Source organism: Staurois parvus, unplaced genomic scaffold (assembly GCF_062004578.1).
Source record: "Staurois parvus isolate SC_StPar_1 unplaced genomic scaffold, SC_StPar_1.0 ptg000191l, whole genome shotgun sequence".
NCBI lineage: Eukaryota > Metazoa > Chordata > Amphibia > Anura > Ranidae > Staurois > Staurois parvus.
Genome location: NW_028317987.1, coordinates 3861146 through 3877618, shown reverse-complemented (window position 1 = coordinate 3877618; position 16473 = coordinate 3861146). Strand labels below are relative to the sequence as shown.

Genomic DNA, 16473 nt, shown 5'->3' with positions numbered 1-16473 from the left:
AATAGTGTGCGTGTGATGTCATATCTCCACCAATCAGGAGTGATAGAAATAGTGTGCGTGTGATGTCAGATTTCCCACCAATCAGGAGTGATAGAAATAGTGTGCGTGTGATGTCATATCTCCCGCCAATCAGGAGTGATAGAAATAGTGTGCGTGTGATGTCATATCTCCCGCCAATCAGGAGTGATAGAAATAGTGTGTGTGGCTGTCAGTCACCGGATCCCGGCCAGTAATTACCCGCCGGCGCCCAGTGATTACCGAGTATCTCTGATGGGGAGGAGGACTGTTTTGTTTACTAACAATCCTCCTCCCTGTCAGCTCGGGCACACTGCACAGCACAGCCATCCAGAACAGTGCGCTTACAATAATGCACCCCCGCCCCCTAGTAAAACACTCCCAGCACACAGTTAACCCTTTGATCACCCTTCATGTTAACCCCTTCCTGCCCAGTGCCATTAGTACAGTGTCAGTGCTTTTTTTAGTACTGATAACTGTATTGGTGTCACTGGGGATGTCAGTGACACCAAGTCAATTCCCCCCCCAGTGTCAGAATGTCTGCCTCAGTCTTACAGTCCTGCAATAAGTTGCTGATCGCTGCCAATACTAGTAGAAAAAAAACCCCATTATCTATACCGCCATTTGTAAACATAACTTTCACGTAAAGCAATTAATTTACACATATTAGGATTTTGTAGCAAAGACCTGTCCCAGAATACTTTTTTTGTACATTTATGATGAAATTTGACGACGAAATTTGATTTTCAAAATGTTTTTGTTTACTGCACATGTTAAACCCCTCGCCTACCGGGCACTTCTACCCCCTTCCTGCCTACTGGGCACTTCTACCCCCTTCCTGCCTACAGGGCACTTCTACCCCCTTCCTGCCTACAGGACACTTCTACCCCCTTCCTGCCTACAGGGCACTTCTACCCCCTTCCTGCCTACCGGGCACTTCTACCCCCTTCCTGCCTACAGGGCACTTCTACCCCCTTCCTGTCTACCGGGCACTTCTACCCCCTTCCTGCCTACAGGGCACTTCTACCCCCTTCCTGCCTACCGGGCACTTCTACCCCCTTCCTGTCTACCGGGCACTTCTACCCCCTTCCTGCCTACCGGGCACTTCTACCCCCTTCCTGCCTACCGGGCACTTCTACCCCCTTCCTGCCTACCGGGCACTTCTACCCCCTTCCTGCCTACAGGACACTTCTACCCCCTTCCTGCCTACCGGGCACTTCTACCCCCTTCCTGCCTACAGGGCACCTCTACACCCTTCCTGCCTACCGGGCACTTCTACCCCCTTCCTGCCTACCGGGCACTTCTACCCCCTTCCTGCCTACCGGGCACTTCTACCCCCTTCCTGCCTACCGGGCACTTCTACCCCCTTCCTGCCTACCGGGCACTTCTACCCCCTTCCTGCCTACCGGGCACTTCTACCCCCTTCCTGCCTACCGGACACTTCTACCCCCTTCCTGCCTACCGGGCACTTCTACCCCCTTCCTGCCTACCGGGCACTTCTACCCCCTTCCTGCCTACCGGGCACTTCTACCCCCTTCCTGCCTACCGGGCACTTCTACCCCCTTCCTGCCTACCGGGCACTTCTACCCCCTTCCTGCCTACCGGGCACTTCTACCCCCTTCCTGCCTACCGGGCACTTCTACCCCCTTCCTGCCTACCGGGCACTTCTACCCCCTTCCTGCCTACCGGGCACTTCTACCCCCTTCCTGCCTACCGGGCACTTCTACCCCCTTCCTGCCTACCGGGCACTTCTACCCCCTTCCTGCCTACCGGGCACTTCTACCCCCTTCCTGCCTACAGGGCACTTCTACCCCCTTCCTGCCTACAGGGCACTTCTACCCCCTTCCCGCCTACAGGGCACTTCTACCCCCTTCTTGCCTACAGGGCACTTCTACCCCCTTCCTGCCTACCGGGCACTTCTACCCCCTTCCTGCCTACCGGGCACTTCTACCCCCTTCCTGCCTACTGGGCACTGCTACCCCCTTCCTGCCTACTGGGCACTGCTACCCCCTTCCTGCCTACAGGGCACTCCTACCCCCTTCCTGCCTACAGGGCACTCCTATCCCCTTCCTGCCTACCGGACACTTCTACCCCCTTCCTGCCTACAGGGCACTCCTACCCCCTTCCTGCCCACAGGGCACTTCTACCCCCTTCCTGCCCACCGGGCACTTCTACCCCCTTCCTGCCTACCGGGCACTTCTACCCCCTTCCTGCCTACCGGGCACTTCTACCCCCTTCCTGCCTACCGGGCACTTCTACCCCCTTCCTGCCCACAGGGCACCTCTACCCCCTTCCTGCCTACAGGGCACCTCTACCCCCTTCCTGCCTACAGGGCACCTCTACCCCCTTCCTGCCTACAGGGCACCTCTACCCCCTTCCTGCCTACAGGGCACTTCTACCCCCTTCCTGCCTACAGGGCACTTCTACCCCCTTCCTGCCTACCGGGCACTTCTACCCCCTTCCTGCCTACCGGGCACTTCTACCCCCTTCCTGCCTACCGGGCACTTCTACCCCCTTCATGCCTACAGGGCACCTCTACCCCCTTCATGCCTACAGGGCACCTCTACCCCCCCTTCTTGCCTACCGGGCACTTCTACCCCCTTCCTGCCTACCGGGCACCTCTACCCCCTTCCTGCCTACCGGGCACCTCTACCCCCTTCCTGCCTACAGGGCACTTCTACCCCCTTCTTGCCTACAGGGCACTTCTACCCCCTTCCTGCCTACAGGACACTTCTACCCCCTTCTTGCCTACAGGACACTTCTACCCCCTTCCTGCCTACAGGACACTTCTACCCCCTTCTTGCCTACAGGGCACTTCTACCCCCTTCCTGCCTACAGGACACTTCTACCCCCTTCCTTACCAGGCCAATTTTCAGCTTTCAGTGCTATTGCACTTTGACAATTGCGCGGTTATGCAAGATTGTACCCATATGAAATTTTTATAATTTGTTTCTCACAAATAAAGATTTCTTTTGGTGTTATTTAATCACCGCTGGGCACTTTATTTTTTGTGCTATAAACAAAAAAAGTGCAAAAAATTTGAAAAAAAAAAAAGTTTTTGTTTCTATTATAAAATTTTTCAAACAGGTAATTTTTCTCCTTCACTGATGTGCGTTGATGAGGCAGCACTGATGGGCACTGATAGGCGGCACTAATGAGGTGGCACTGACAGGTGGCACTGACTGGCATGACTGCTGGGCACTGACTGGCGGCACTGCTAGGCACTGACTGGCACAACCAATGGGCACTGACTGGCACAACCAATGGGCACTGACTGGTGGCACTGACTGGCAGCACTGCTGGGCACAGGTGGGTGGCACTGCTGGGCACAGGTAAGTGGCACTTCAGGGCACAGGTGTGTGGCACTGCTGGGTGGCACAGGTGGGTGCACTGCTGGATACAGGTGGGCACACTGCTAGGCACAGGTGGGTGCACTAGTGGGCACAGGTGGGCAGAACTGGTGGGTGGCACTGCTGGGCACCAATCATCAGTGCCCTGATGATCGGTGCCGATCCCCGCTCTTACAACTGCCAGTTCTCGGCAGTACTTTCCTCATGCTCTGACAGCGTGAGGAAAGTGCAGCCGAGAACAGCACTTGCATTTCCCGGTGATCAGCGTGTCATTGGACACCGCTGATCACGTGGTAAAAGGCCGCTGTGATTGTCCTTTTACCACAGCATGTGATCAGCTGTGTCCGTAGGACAGAGTGATCATGGAGATCGCTGGGTGTGCGCCCCCTGGGGGCACGCAGGAGAGCGCGTTCTTTGCGGATGTCATATGACGTCCACCCAGAACTGGCCGGATGCAGTGTAGCCGTCATTCAGCTATCTGCGGTCGGCAAGTAGTTAATAGCAAAAAGTCCAAAATATTGTTTTTTCTCAAAATTGTCAGGTTTTTTTTATAGCGAAAAAAAAACGCACAAATACCACAGAAATCTATATTTGTGGGGAAAAAAATGACATAAATTTCATTTGGGTGCAGCGTTGCATGACCGCGCAATTGTCAGTTAAAGTAACACAGCGCCGTAACACAAAAAATAGCCTGGTTAGGAAGGAGGGGGAAATCCTCAGGAGGGCGAGGGGTTAATTGACTTTATCCATCCTATATATATATATATCTATACATAAAAACTATTGCTATGTAAAAAATTTTCAACATTTATGCAAATGATCTTGGTGTCTGTGTGCATCACAATCGATAAATAATCATTTATTTCATAACCCGTAGTCCATATTTCCACTGATCTAATCTGTGTTTTTAAAGGATTTTGGTTGGCTCTAAATTACTCAGAATTATCAATTAAGTCAGATAAATTATTTTATAAATTATTATTATATCTGCAAGCACCTTTAGCTGACTTTATTTGCCCAGGCATTACCTGTCAGAACATACTATTTTTGGTGGCATTGCTAGATTATTAAAAATTCTTCAAAGCACAACACCCCCCATGGTTCCTCTCTCCTCCCCTCTGAGTGACACCACATTGCCTCCCATGGTTCCTCTCTCCTCCCCTCTTAGTGACACCACATTGCCTCCCATGGTTCCCCTCTCTCCCTTCAAAAGCTGCTGTCACCCCAGTAGTCTCCCTCTATGGCTCCTCACATCCTGACTTCCCCAGACATTTCTCCTTCAGCTTCTTGTTTGTCTCTGGCTGCAGCTCCATGCAAGAGGGGGAGGGGGGACCTCAGTTCAGGAAAGTAGGGGGAGGTGGTCTCAGTGGAAAGAGTGTCTTGAGTGGGGGAGGGGCATCAACACTAAGGGAGAGGGGTGTCCTCAGAAGGGGAGGGGGAAGGGTGTCCCCAATGCAGGAAAGGAGGGGGAGGGGTGTCTTCAGAGGAGGAAAAGAGGGGAATGGAGTATCCTCAGTGGAGAGGGTGTCTTTAGTGGGGGAGGGGTGTCCTCTGTGGGAGGAGAAAGGGGGTATTCTTAGTGGAGGAGGGGAAGGTTTTTTGGCCAAATGACACCAGATCAAAATCCTCCTGAGAAGTTCCTAAAAAAAAAAGCTGTCTTGTCTATGTAAAAATATAACTTTAGCTGAACATTAGAAAGCACAGCGTATTCTGAGGGGTCTATGGGGTAAAGTGACCCCGGCTTTGTTTGTGGACAGGGAGGAGTCCAGTGGTCTGTTTGTGGACAGGGAGGAGTCCAGTGGTCTGTTTGTGGACAGGGAGGAGTCCAGTGGTCTGTTTGTGGACAGGGAGGAGTCCAGTGGTCTGTTTGTGGACAGGGAGGAGTCCAGTGGTCTGTTTGTGGACAGGGAGGAGTCCAGTGGTCTGTTTGTGGACAGGGAGGAGTCCAGTGGTCTGTTTGTGGACAGGGAGGAGTCCAGTGGTCTGGTTACACAAGTCCTAAACAGAAGCTCCATTGTTCTCGAGTTTCATTTCTCCAGAAGGAAGAAGCTGCTCTGGCTGTACAGATCACACAGGTGGAGTCTACACTGCAGTCTGCATTGTCAGCCGAGCAGCTGAAGGAGTCCAACATCTAACCGTCTACTAATCAGGCGTACTCTTGGAGCACCACCTACACAAGACTCACCTCGTCCATCTAGACTGCTCACTAGAGCTTCTTCTACAGCCTCTGACCCATCACTTCCCTCCTCTGCTGGAGGCACTTTATTAGGATCTATAGAGGGACAACACCGGCCTCGTATTGTCCATCAGAATCAAGGAAACAGCAGAGATCCGGCCACAGGGGAGGTAGGAAACATCAACGCTGCAACAAGGGATCTCCCACTCATCCAACCATCCCAACAGATGATTCATCATCAACAGAAATAGACGGAATTGTCACCTTCTCCTCAGCTGGACTGACATCGGGTAAGATGGACCTTCTGGGGAAAGGTTGGGGCTTTAGCCCTAAAGGTATCATGAAGAAGTTGTTGTTGGCACAGGACTTGTATAGATGTCTCAGGAATATTAGATTGAAGGGACATTATTCTTGGAGAGGCGATATTGAGGGATCATCTGTAGTCACACCACTGAGTAGGTCTGTCTGAGGTTTACAGACAAAATGGAAGTTTCCACCACCCACTACATATGCAGCAGCAGAAATGTTCCTTCATTTGGATGATAAAGATGGTGACGTATGACAGTCTATAATCAGGAACTCTGGGGTCATATCCTAATAATGGGACCATTGAGGAGAAAGGTGCATTGCCATCATTAGCAGCAAGGGGAGATATAACATTGAAGCCAGCTGATAAGGGGGGATGGGTGGTCATTCTGGACACGGCCTATGATGACAATGAGACACTGGAGAGTGCAAAGTCTGGTGCAGCTCTGCATGGGAACCAATCAGCTTCCAGGTTTTATGTCAAAGCTTAATTGAACAAGCTGAAGTCAGAACCTGATTGGCTCCCATGCACCGCTGCCCCAGATTTTGCACACTCCAGTTTTAGTAAATCAGCCCCATTGTGTCCATCTGAGATGGTTTGTGGCAGATCCCGGGTTGTGAGTTCCATTCAGTACAATGTCTTTGGGTTCTCTTGCTAGTTGACTGCCCCCTTGTTAGTTGAGGTGTTTGTAGTCATAGAGGTGTTGGGTCATGATGGAATGATGTTGTGTCAGGTGAATGGTAGGCTCTGACCTGGTTTTATCTGCCAGCTCTGTGTTGATTCGCTGAGTTTTCTATTGTTTGTTATGTCCATCCTTGGAATTAGGGAGGACAGTATGATGTTGGAGTGAGGACATTTTTGTTGTGCGGTCTCTGTTAGTTGTAATAGTTTATTCTCAGAGGCTTCCTTTTGTCCCTGGAGGATGTTTGGGTCGGTGTGTATGATGATACGTTTGGGTCGGTGTGTATGATGATACGTTTGGGTCGGTGTGTATGATGATACGTTTGGGTCGGTGTGTATGATGATATGTTTGGGTCGGTGTGTATGATGATATGTTTGGGTCGGTGTGTATGATGATACGTTTGGGTCGGTGTGTATGATGATATGTTTGGGTCGGTGTGTATGATGATATGTTGGGGTCGGTGTGTATGATGATACGTTTGGGTCGGTGTGTATGATGATATGTTGGGGTCGGTGTGTATGATGATACGTTTGGGTCGGTGTGTATGATGATATGTTTGGGTCGGTGTGTATGATGATATGTTTGGGTCGGTGTGTATGATGATACGTTTGGGTCGGTGTGTATGATGATATGTTTGGGTCGGTGTGTATGATGATATGTTTGGGTCTGTGTGTATGATGATATGTTTGGGTCGGTGTGTATGATGATATGTTTGGGTCGGTGTGTATGATGATATGTTTGGGTCGGTGTGTATGATGATATGTTTGGGTCTCTGTGTATGATGATACGTTTGGGTCGGTGTGTATGATGATACGTTTGGGTCGGTGTGTATGATGATATGTTTGGGTCGGTGTGTATGATGATACGTTTGGGTCGGTGTGTATGATGATACGTTTGGGTCGGTGTGTATGATGATACGTTTGGGTCGGTGTGTATGATGATACGTTGGGGTCGGTGTGTATGATGATACGTTTGGGTCGGTGTGTATGATGATACGTTTGGGTCGGTGTGTATGATGATACGTTTGGGTCGGTGTGTATGATGATACGTTTGGGTCGGTGTGTATGATGATATGTTTGGGTCGGTGTGTATGATGATACGTTTGGGTCGGTGTGTATGATGATACGTTTGGGTCGGTGTGTATGATGATACGTTGGGGTCGGTGTGTATGATGATACGTTTGGGTCGGTGTGTATGATGATACGTTTGGGTCCGTGTGTATGATGATATGTTTGGGTCGGTGTGTATGATGATACGTTTGGGTCGGTGTGTATGATGATACGTTTGGGTCGGTGTGTATGATGATACGTTTGGGTCGGTGTGTATGATGATATGTTTGGGTCGGTGTGTATGATGATACGTTTGGGTCGGTGTGTATGATGATACGTTTGGGTCGGTGTGTATGATGATACGTTTGGGTCGGTGTGTATGATGATATGTTTGGGTCGGTGTGTATGATGATATGTTTGGGTCGGTGTGTATGATATGTTTGGGTTGGTGTGTATGATGATATGTTTGGGTCGGTGTGTATGATGATATGTTTGGGTCGGTGTGTATGATGATATGTTGGGGTCGGTGTGTATGATGATATGTTTGGGTCGGTGTGTATGATGATATGTTTGGGTCTGTGTGTATGATGATATGTTTGGGTCGGTGTGTATGATGATATGTTTGGGTCAGTGTGTATGATGATACGTTTGGGTCGGTGTGTATGATGATATGTTTGGGTCGGTGTGTATGATGATATGTTTGGGTCGGTGTGTATGATGATACGTTTGGGTCGGTGTGTATGATGATATGTTTGGGTCGGTGTGTATGATGATACGTTTGGGTCGGTGTGTATGATGATATGTTTGGGTCGGTGTGTATGATGATACGTTTGGGTCGGTGTGTATGATGATATGTTTGGGTCGGTGTGTATGATGATATGTTGGGGTCGGTGTGTATGATGATACGTTTGGGTCGGTGTGTATGATGATATGTTTGGGTCGGTGTGTATGATGATACGTTTGGGTCGGTGTGTATGATGATATGTTTGGGTCGGTGTGTATGATGATATGTTTGGGTCGGTGTGTATGATGATACGTTTGGGTCGGTGTGTATGATGATACGTTTGGGTCGGTGTGTATGATGATATGTTGGGGTCGGTGTGTATGATGATACGTTTGGGTCGGTGTGTATGATGATACGTTTGGGTCCGTGTGTATGATGATATGTTGGGGTCGGTGTGTATGATGATACGTTTGGGTCGGTGTGTATGATGATACGTTTGGGTCCGTGTGTATGATGATATGTTTGGGTCGGTGTGTATGATGATACGTTTGGGTCGGTGTGTATGATGATACGTTTGGGTCGGTGTGTATGATGATACGTTTGGGTCGGTGTGTATGATGATATGTTTGGGTCGGTGTGTATGATGATACGTTTGGGTCGGTGTGTATGATGATACGTTTGGGTCGGTGTGTATGATGATACGTTTGGGTCGGTGTGTATGATGATATGTTTGGGTCGGTGTGTATGATGATATGTTTGGGTCGGTGTGTATGATATGTTTGGGTTGGTGTGTATGATGATATGTTTGGGTCGGTGTGTATGATGATATGTTTGGGTCGGTGTGTATGATGATATGTTGGGGTCGGTGTGTATGATGATATGTTTGGGTCGGTGTGTATGATGATATGTTTGGGTCGGTGTGTATGATGATATGTTTGGGTCGGTGTGTATGATGATATGTTTGGGTCGGTGTGTATGATGATACGTTTGGGTCGGTGTGTATGATGATATGTTTGGGTCGGTGTGTATGATGATACGTTTGGGTCGGTGTGTATGATGATACGTTTGGGTCGGTGTGTATGATGATACGTTTGGGTCGGTGTGTATGATGATATGTTTGGGTCGGTGTGTATGATGATACGTTTGGGTCGGTGTGTATGATGATATGTTTGGGTCGGTGTGTATGATGATATGTTTGGGTCGGTGTGTATGATGATATGTTTGGGTCGGTGTGTATGATGATATGTTTGGGTCGGTGTGTATGATGATATGTTTGGGTCGGTGTGTATGATGATATGTTTGGGTCGGTGTGTATGATGATACGTTTGGGTCGGTGTGTATGATGATACGTTTGGGTCGGTGTGTATGATGATATGTTTGGGGTCGGTGTGTATGATGATACGTTTGGGTCGGTGTGTATGATGATATGTTTGGGTCGGTGTGTATGATGATATGTTTGGGTCGGTGTGTATGATGATATGTTTGGGTCGGTGTGTATGATGATATGTTTGGGTCGGTGTGTATGATATGTTTGGGTCGGTGTGTATGATGATACGTTTGGGTCGGTGTGTATGATGATACGTTTGGGTCGGTGTGTATGATGATATGTTTGGGTCGGTGTGTATGATGATACGTTTGGGTCGGTGTGTATGATGATACGTTTGGGTCGGTGTGTATGATGATATGTTTGGGTCGGTGTGTATGATGATATGTTTGGGTCGGTGTGTATGATGATATGTTTGGGTCGGTGTGTATGATGATATGTTTGGGTCGGTGTGTATGATGATACGTTTGGGTCGGTGTGTATGATGATATGTTTGGGTCGGTGTGTATGATGATATGTTTGGGTCGGTGTGTATGATGATATGTTTGGGGTTGGTGAAATACGGATCATTGATGACTCCTATCGCTTGTTCAGTTGTTGGACTTGAATTTTGTTGTCTCTTGTTCCTGGGAAGAGCCGTTTGGTGTTTAGATATTTCCCATTTGAGTCTATTAATAACAATAAGAATCCGGAGTTTGTTGGCTGTTCTTGTGGTTTGATGATTGTTTGTTTGTAGGGATGGGCTTCATGTTCCAGTTGAACCTAAGTTTGATTTGAACATGGGCCGTTCGTGTGTTCAGCAAACACAAACAGTATGGGCATTCAGTGGGCTGTTTGCCCACCATGCCCCACAATGCACTGCGCCCTGATAGTGCATTGTGATAGGACAAAGCAATGCACCTAACCACAAGTCAGGTGTAATACTTTGACCAATCACAGTGCGTGGTGATGTCACAAGGGGGCGGGGTATATAAAAACTGTTGTCACAGGTGCAGCTGTCAGACAGCCAGGAGCCAGCATAGCTTTTTTCCCCTTTTTTGGGTAGCGATGGTGGCAGGATCGTGATTGACGTTGAATCTACTTTGGGGGACATTTTTTAAAATGTTTATTTTCAATAAAGGACTTGTTAAAGACTGTCTCCTGTCATTTTCTACACTTTTTCTGTGAATGGGTAGCAGTACCATATACCGCCTACTCATTTACATAGGCGGGGGGGCCAGGATCTTTGGGCCCCCTTGTTAAAGGGGGCTTCCAGATTCCAATAAGCCCCCCAGGTTACAGACCCCCACAACCACAGGCTACGGTTGTGGGAAAGAGGCCTTTGTCCCCATCAATATGTGGACAAGGTGCTTTGGGGGGCTCCCGACCCAAGGCACCCCACCATGTTGCGGGCATGTGGCCTGGTATGGTTCAGGAGAGGGGGTGCTCACCTCCTGATATGGATTTTTGGGGGACCCCCATGCCATTTATAAAAATATTATTGGCATAGAGGGTTCCTCTCAAAATCCATACCAGTCTCGAAGTGCTTGGTGTGGATGAGAGGGGGGACAACAAGCTGTTTTTTTTTTTAATTGATGGGCAGTGCTGACAATTCTTTTGACATTCAGCTGTCGGCAGGGAACCCCACTGACACCAGGAACATGAATGAATGTCTCACTACTAAAATACCGCGTGACTTCATCATAGAACTCATGCCGGATATTAGTAACTGAGCCGTATCTTCATACTCAGATGCGGTAAGACACCTCTCAGTCCTTCCTGTTCGACATTCACTGTAGAACATTCTGTAGGTTCGGATGTTTGACCGCGACCTGAACAGGGGGGTGTTCGGCCATCACTATTTGTGGTCTCAGGATTAGTAGAGTTGTCTTGGCTATTGCTGGTCTTTGTCTTGTTACATTTCGGAAGCTGATTGGTCTCACCGGTCTGTTGTTCCTTGATGGGTACTTTGTATAAATCATCCTCTTTGATTCTCTTTCCTGATTGTTGAGCTCCATTTGTATCTTTGGTGTCATTATCTCTTCCCTCAGTTGAGGGTTTTCTTGGTGTAATTGTTACATTTTAGACTGAATTTCTAGGATAGATCTGTGGGGGTATTTTTAGTGTTTTTAGCTCTTCTCTCAGCTTCTCATTTACATTTTCTCACTTGTCTTTGAAGTTTTTCTTTTAATTGAACAAAGTCTCTCCCTAGTAGAGATTAAGCTTGTAATTTTTGGATTCTTAGATGCACTTTCTGAACGAACCTGCAAATCGAATCCAAGCATTCTGGTTATCAACTCATACTCCCACCAGGCATGGATTGAGCAGGTGAACTCCATATTAAGCACTTGAGCTCCTGAGGATTTACCCCCCTTAATGACCACGCCTTTTTTTGCTGTTTGGCGCTGCACTAATTCAACTGATAATTGCGCGGTCATGCAATGCTGCACCCAAACAAAATTTACGTCCTTTTTTTCACACAAATAGAGATTTCTTTTGGTGATATTTGATCACCTGTGCGCATTTTATTTTTTGCGCTATAAACAAAAAAACCACGACAAATTTGAAAAAAAGCAATATTTTCTACTTTCAGCTATAAAAAATATATCGTAAACTCAAAGTTAGTCATAAATTTAAGCCAAAATGTATTCTGCTCCATTTTTTTGTTAAAAAAAATCCCGTGCATTAGCGGGCAAACTGGCACTATCTGGGAGGGGCGCTAACACTATTGGAAGTCACCAGTGACACTAATACAGTGATCAGTAAAAATCTGTTCACTGTAATCAATGACACTGGTGACAGGGCAGTGAAGGGGTTAACTGGGGGGGGGGGCGATCAAGGGGTTAAATGGGATTACTGGTGGACAAACTGGCACTATCTGGGAGGGGCGCTAACACTATTGGAAGTCACCAGCGACACTGATACAGTGATCAGTAAAAATCGGTTCACTGATCAGTGACACTGGTGACAGAGCAGTGAAGAGGTTAACTGGGGGGGAGCGATTAGGGGGTTAAATGTGTCCTAGAGTGTTCTAACTGTGGGTATGTGCTGTTTTACTCACAATTTGTATGTCTTCTTCTCTGGCTGTAACGGAATGTGTCCAGGCAGAGAAGAATGACATCATATCCTGTCCTGTGTAAATGTCAACACAGGACAGGATAGGACAGGGACCGATCATCTGATTTCAGCCAGACATCACTGGCTGAAATTGAATGATTGATCCCTCCGGGATCAAATGGTGTCCCCCGCGGGTCGGCGGGAGTGCGCGCCCCCTGCCCACGAAAATGTCGGGAGCGCGGAGCCCGTTTTAAAAACGTGCTTTTGCGCCCCAGTGCCGCCCTGCACACGTATATATGCAGTGGCAGGGCGGCTAGTGGTTAATACATGAAAACATAACTTCTCCTAGGAGACTTATGGCTCTCTGGCAGAACTGGCTGGATACTCCGGTACTCACTCCCCATACTTCATTTGTCATAGGTTTTTATAGGTTTAACTTTTTTAGGCCCCAAAAAATGGACCCGGCCAACTGTACCCTACTAAATGGTGACTACATTGGAGGCCGATACTTGGTGTATGATCCTGTAGACACAGGCCTACTTGAACGGTGTCAGCTATCTATGTATGTACTGGAGAGAGTTACTTGCCATGTACAGGTGAATTGTTCTACGTTGCTTCTTTTTTCTCTTTTTATTTGTTTATTGAAGGTTGCTTGAGGTGATTGTAGCCGTATTAGTGCATTTGAGACATTGAAGGTAAAAGTGACACCAGAGACAAAGCAAGTTATTGTTCTGTATGATCTGTAACATTGCCACAACTGCTTATACATTAGAATGTATGACTCCATTGTCTGGGCTGAATGTTGGATATACTGTGTGCACTTAAAAACTTAAACAATACAATTTAGTTTATGGAAAAAAAATAAAATATTTTTTTAAATTAAAGTTTATTAATAAACTCCGAGCATACAATAGGTCCAGGTAATACAAGGTATCAGTCGGAAATGCAATAGGAGGTAATACACATATAGCAAACAAAAAAATACATAGCAATACATAGGCAAAGAATCAGACGTAAGTCATCCCAGGGAAAAGAAAATGGGAAAAATGAGGACATGCAAACGCAGGAACATTAAAGGCATATCTGGTCTCAAGCCCTTATTCAGCATATTGGAATCACAGCACTGGCAGGTCCATGATATATAACCTCAGTCACCGAGCAGCAAAGAGCGGGGGCAGTGAGTCAAAGGTATGCATTGGAAATGTATACAGTAGGTGTGGAGGGGGGGGAAGGGCTTGTAGGATAGGGTCTTGTACTTTTGATGAAACTGAGGTAACCCACTACAGGTTGTCAGCACGTGGGTAAAATATTTTATATATATATATATACAAATGATAATGTACATATGCTTTCTATATATATAACACAGGTGTCAAACACCTGTATCCAGATCCTGCCCTCTAAGTTATTTCATGTGGCCCTTGTACCTCTCCTGCAGGTACCCCCTTGTCTCCTCCCCCACCTTGTCTCAGCAGTTGGCAGCAGAGAAGAGAATAGAACTCCTCTGCCAAATCCTGCACCTCTCAGTGCAGCTGCAGCATCCCCTCATCCTCACCTCCCTTGGTCTCAGCATTCAGCAGACTCTGGTAATTGACTCCACTCCTCCTCTGGTCCTCCTCCAGACCCTGCACTTTCTGCTTTCCAGCTCTGCCCCCAAAGGAGGTGCACGGTGATGTTAGGGTGGGTGTGGGGTTCTTGGCATCTGATGTAATGGGGGGGTGAGGTGCTCTGGAGATCTAGTCTTACAGTTACAACTGGCCCTTTGAGGACAACCATAATGCTGACACAGCCTGCGATGATATAAGATATATTTATTAATGATCATTAAAAATAAAAAACAACTTTAGACCTTTATATAGAATTCTGATTTTTTATTTTTTTTTGTACAGGTGGATTGATGAGCCACGTTTTCGGTCATGCTGGTGTTTGTGAATACAACTCAGTCACATGAAAAACCAAACATCTGGGTGTTGTAATTGACTGAAAGTTTTTATTGCAGTTCACTGGAGGAGTCACACAGGACACAAGTCATATCCGTGTTCTAAATGTCATAAGTGCTTTGGGTCCTCTTCAACACTGATCCAACCTCAGAGGACAACATGAGAAAAGTCATTTCAGTGTTCTGGATGTGACAATTGCTTTACAGTAAAGTCCAACCCATGTATACATAAGAGGAGTCATTTCAAGCTATTTCTTGTTTGGAACGTGACAAAGATTTTACAATGGAGGCAAAACATATTGCACACCAGAAGGTTCACACTGGAGAGGAGCCATATCAGTGTTCTGAATGTGACAAAGCTTTTACATGGAAGGCAAATCTTATCATACACCAGAGGATTCACACTGGAGAGAAGTCATATCAGTGTTCTAAATGTGACAAAGCTTTTACACGGAAGTCATCTCTTGTCAGACACCAGAGGATTCACACTGGAGAGAAGCCATATCAGTGTTCTGAATGTGACAAAGCTTTTACAGACAAGTCATCTCTTATCAGACACCAGAGGATGCACACTGGAGAGAAACCATATCAGTGTTCTGAATGTGACACAGCTTTTAGACATAAGTCAGATCTTATATCACACCACAGGATTCACACTGGAGAGAAGCCATATCAGTGTTCTGAATGTGATAAAGCTTTTACAAATAAGTCATATCTTATCATACACCAGAGGATTCACACTGGAGAGAAGTTATATCAGTGTTCTGAATGTGACAAAGCTTTTACAAATAAGTCATATCTTATCACACACCAGAGGATTCACACTGGAGAGAAGTCATATCAGTGTTCTGAATGTGACAAAGCTTTTACATGGAAGTCAGATCTTATCACACACCAGAGGATCCACACTGGAGAGAAACCACATCAATGTTCTGAATGTGATAAAACTTTTACACAGAAGTCAGTTCTCATAGCACACCAGAAGGTCCACACTGGAGAGCAGCCATATCAATGTTCTGAATGTGATAAAACATTTAAACAGAGGGGAAACCTTGTCATACATGAGAGGATTCACACTGGAGAGAACCCATATCAATGTTCTGAATGTGATAAAGCTTTTACACAGAAGTCACATCTTCTCAGACACGAGAAGGTTCACACTGGAGAGAAGTCATATCAGTGTTCTGAATGTGATAAAACTTTTAAACGGAGAGGAAACCTTGTCATACATGAGAGGGTTCACACTGGAGAGAAGCCATATTAATGTTCAGAATGTGACAAAGCTTTTACAGGTAATTTCAGGCTAATCTATCACCAGAGGATTCAGAAGCTTGAGCTGCATAGAGGAAACTCCAGAAGAAGGGTCAATATTAAAGAAGTCACAGCTGTCCCATTAGGCTCACAGGCCCAATGTCTTCACACAAACTAAGGAAGACATGATGCTACTTAATTAAAAAAATAAACTTTGAAGAAACAGGACTCTAATAATCGGATTCATTCGTTTTAGTGCTTATGTCCATCAGAAACACACCTAGAAGGCCTGTGAATATTTTACCTATGGACATTTTTTCAGACAAGCAGCAATGACTGAACTGTTTTCCTCATCATTCTCATCTTCATCCTTTTTTTATGGAGCATTGACTGAACATGTAATGCATTTTCATCATTCACTAACTGAGCTATGTTCCCATGTGTTTTCTTCATTGCCAGAATCTGACCAACCAATACATGACCAACAATGCCTCAGTACCAGAGTCTAGGATGGGGTCCAATGGCTTCTTGCCAAGCCTCTGAAACCTCATTAGGAGAGTCCATTCCAGGTTCTTTTGAGAATTGATACACCATAAGCTAGGCTTGAGGGTTCCAGCTAA

General features: G+C 46.6%; 1 pseudogene; it reads left to right on the top strand.

Moving 5' to 3' along the window:
- LOC149461888 (uncharacterized) overlaps positions 1-16031 on the top strand; it is a 57423-nt pseudogene extending 41392 nt beyond the window's left edge.
- The last annotated feature ends 442 nt before the right edge of the window (positions 16032-16473 follow it).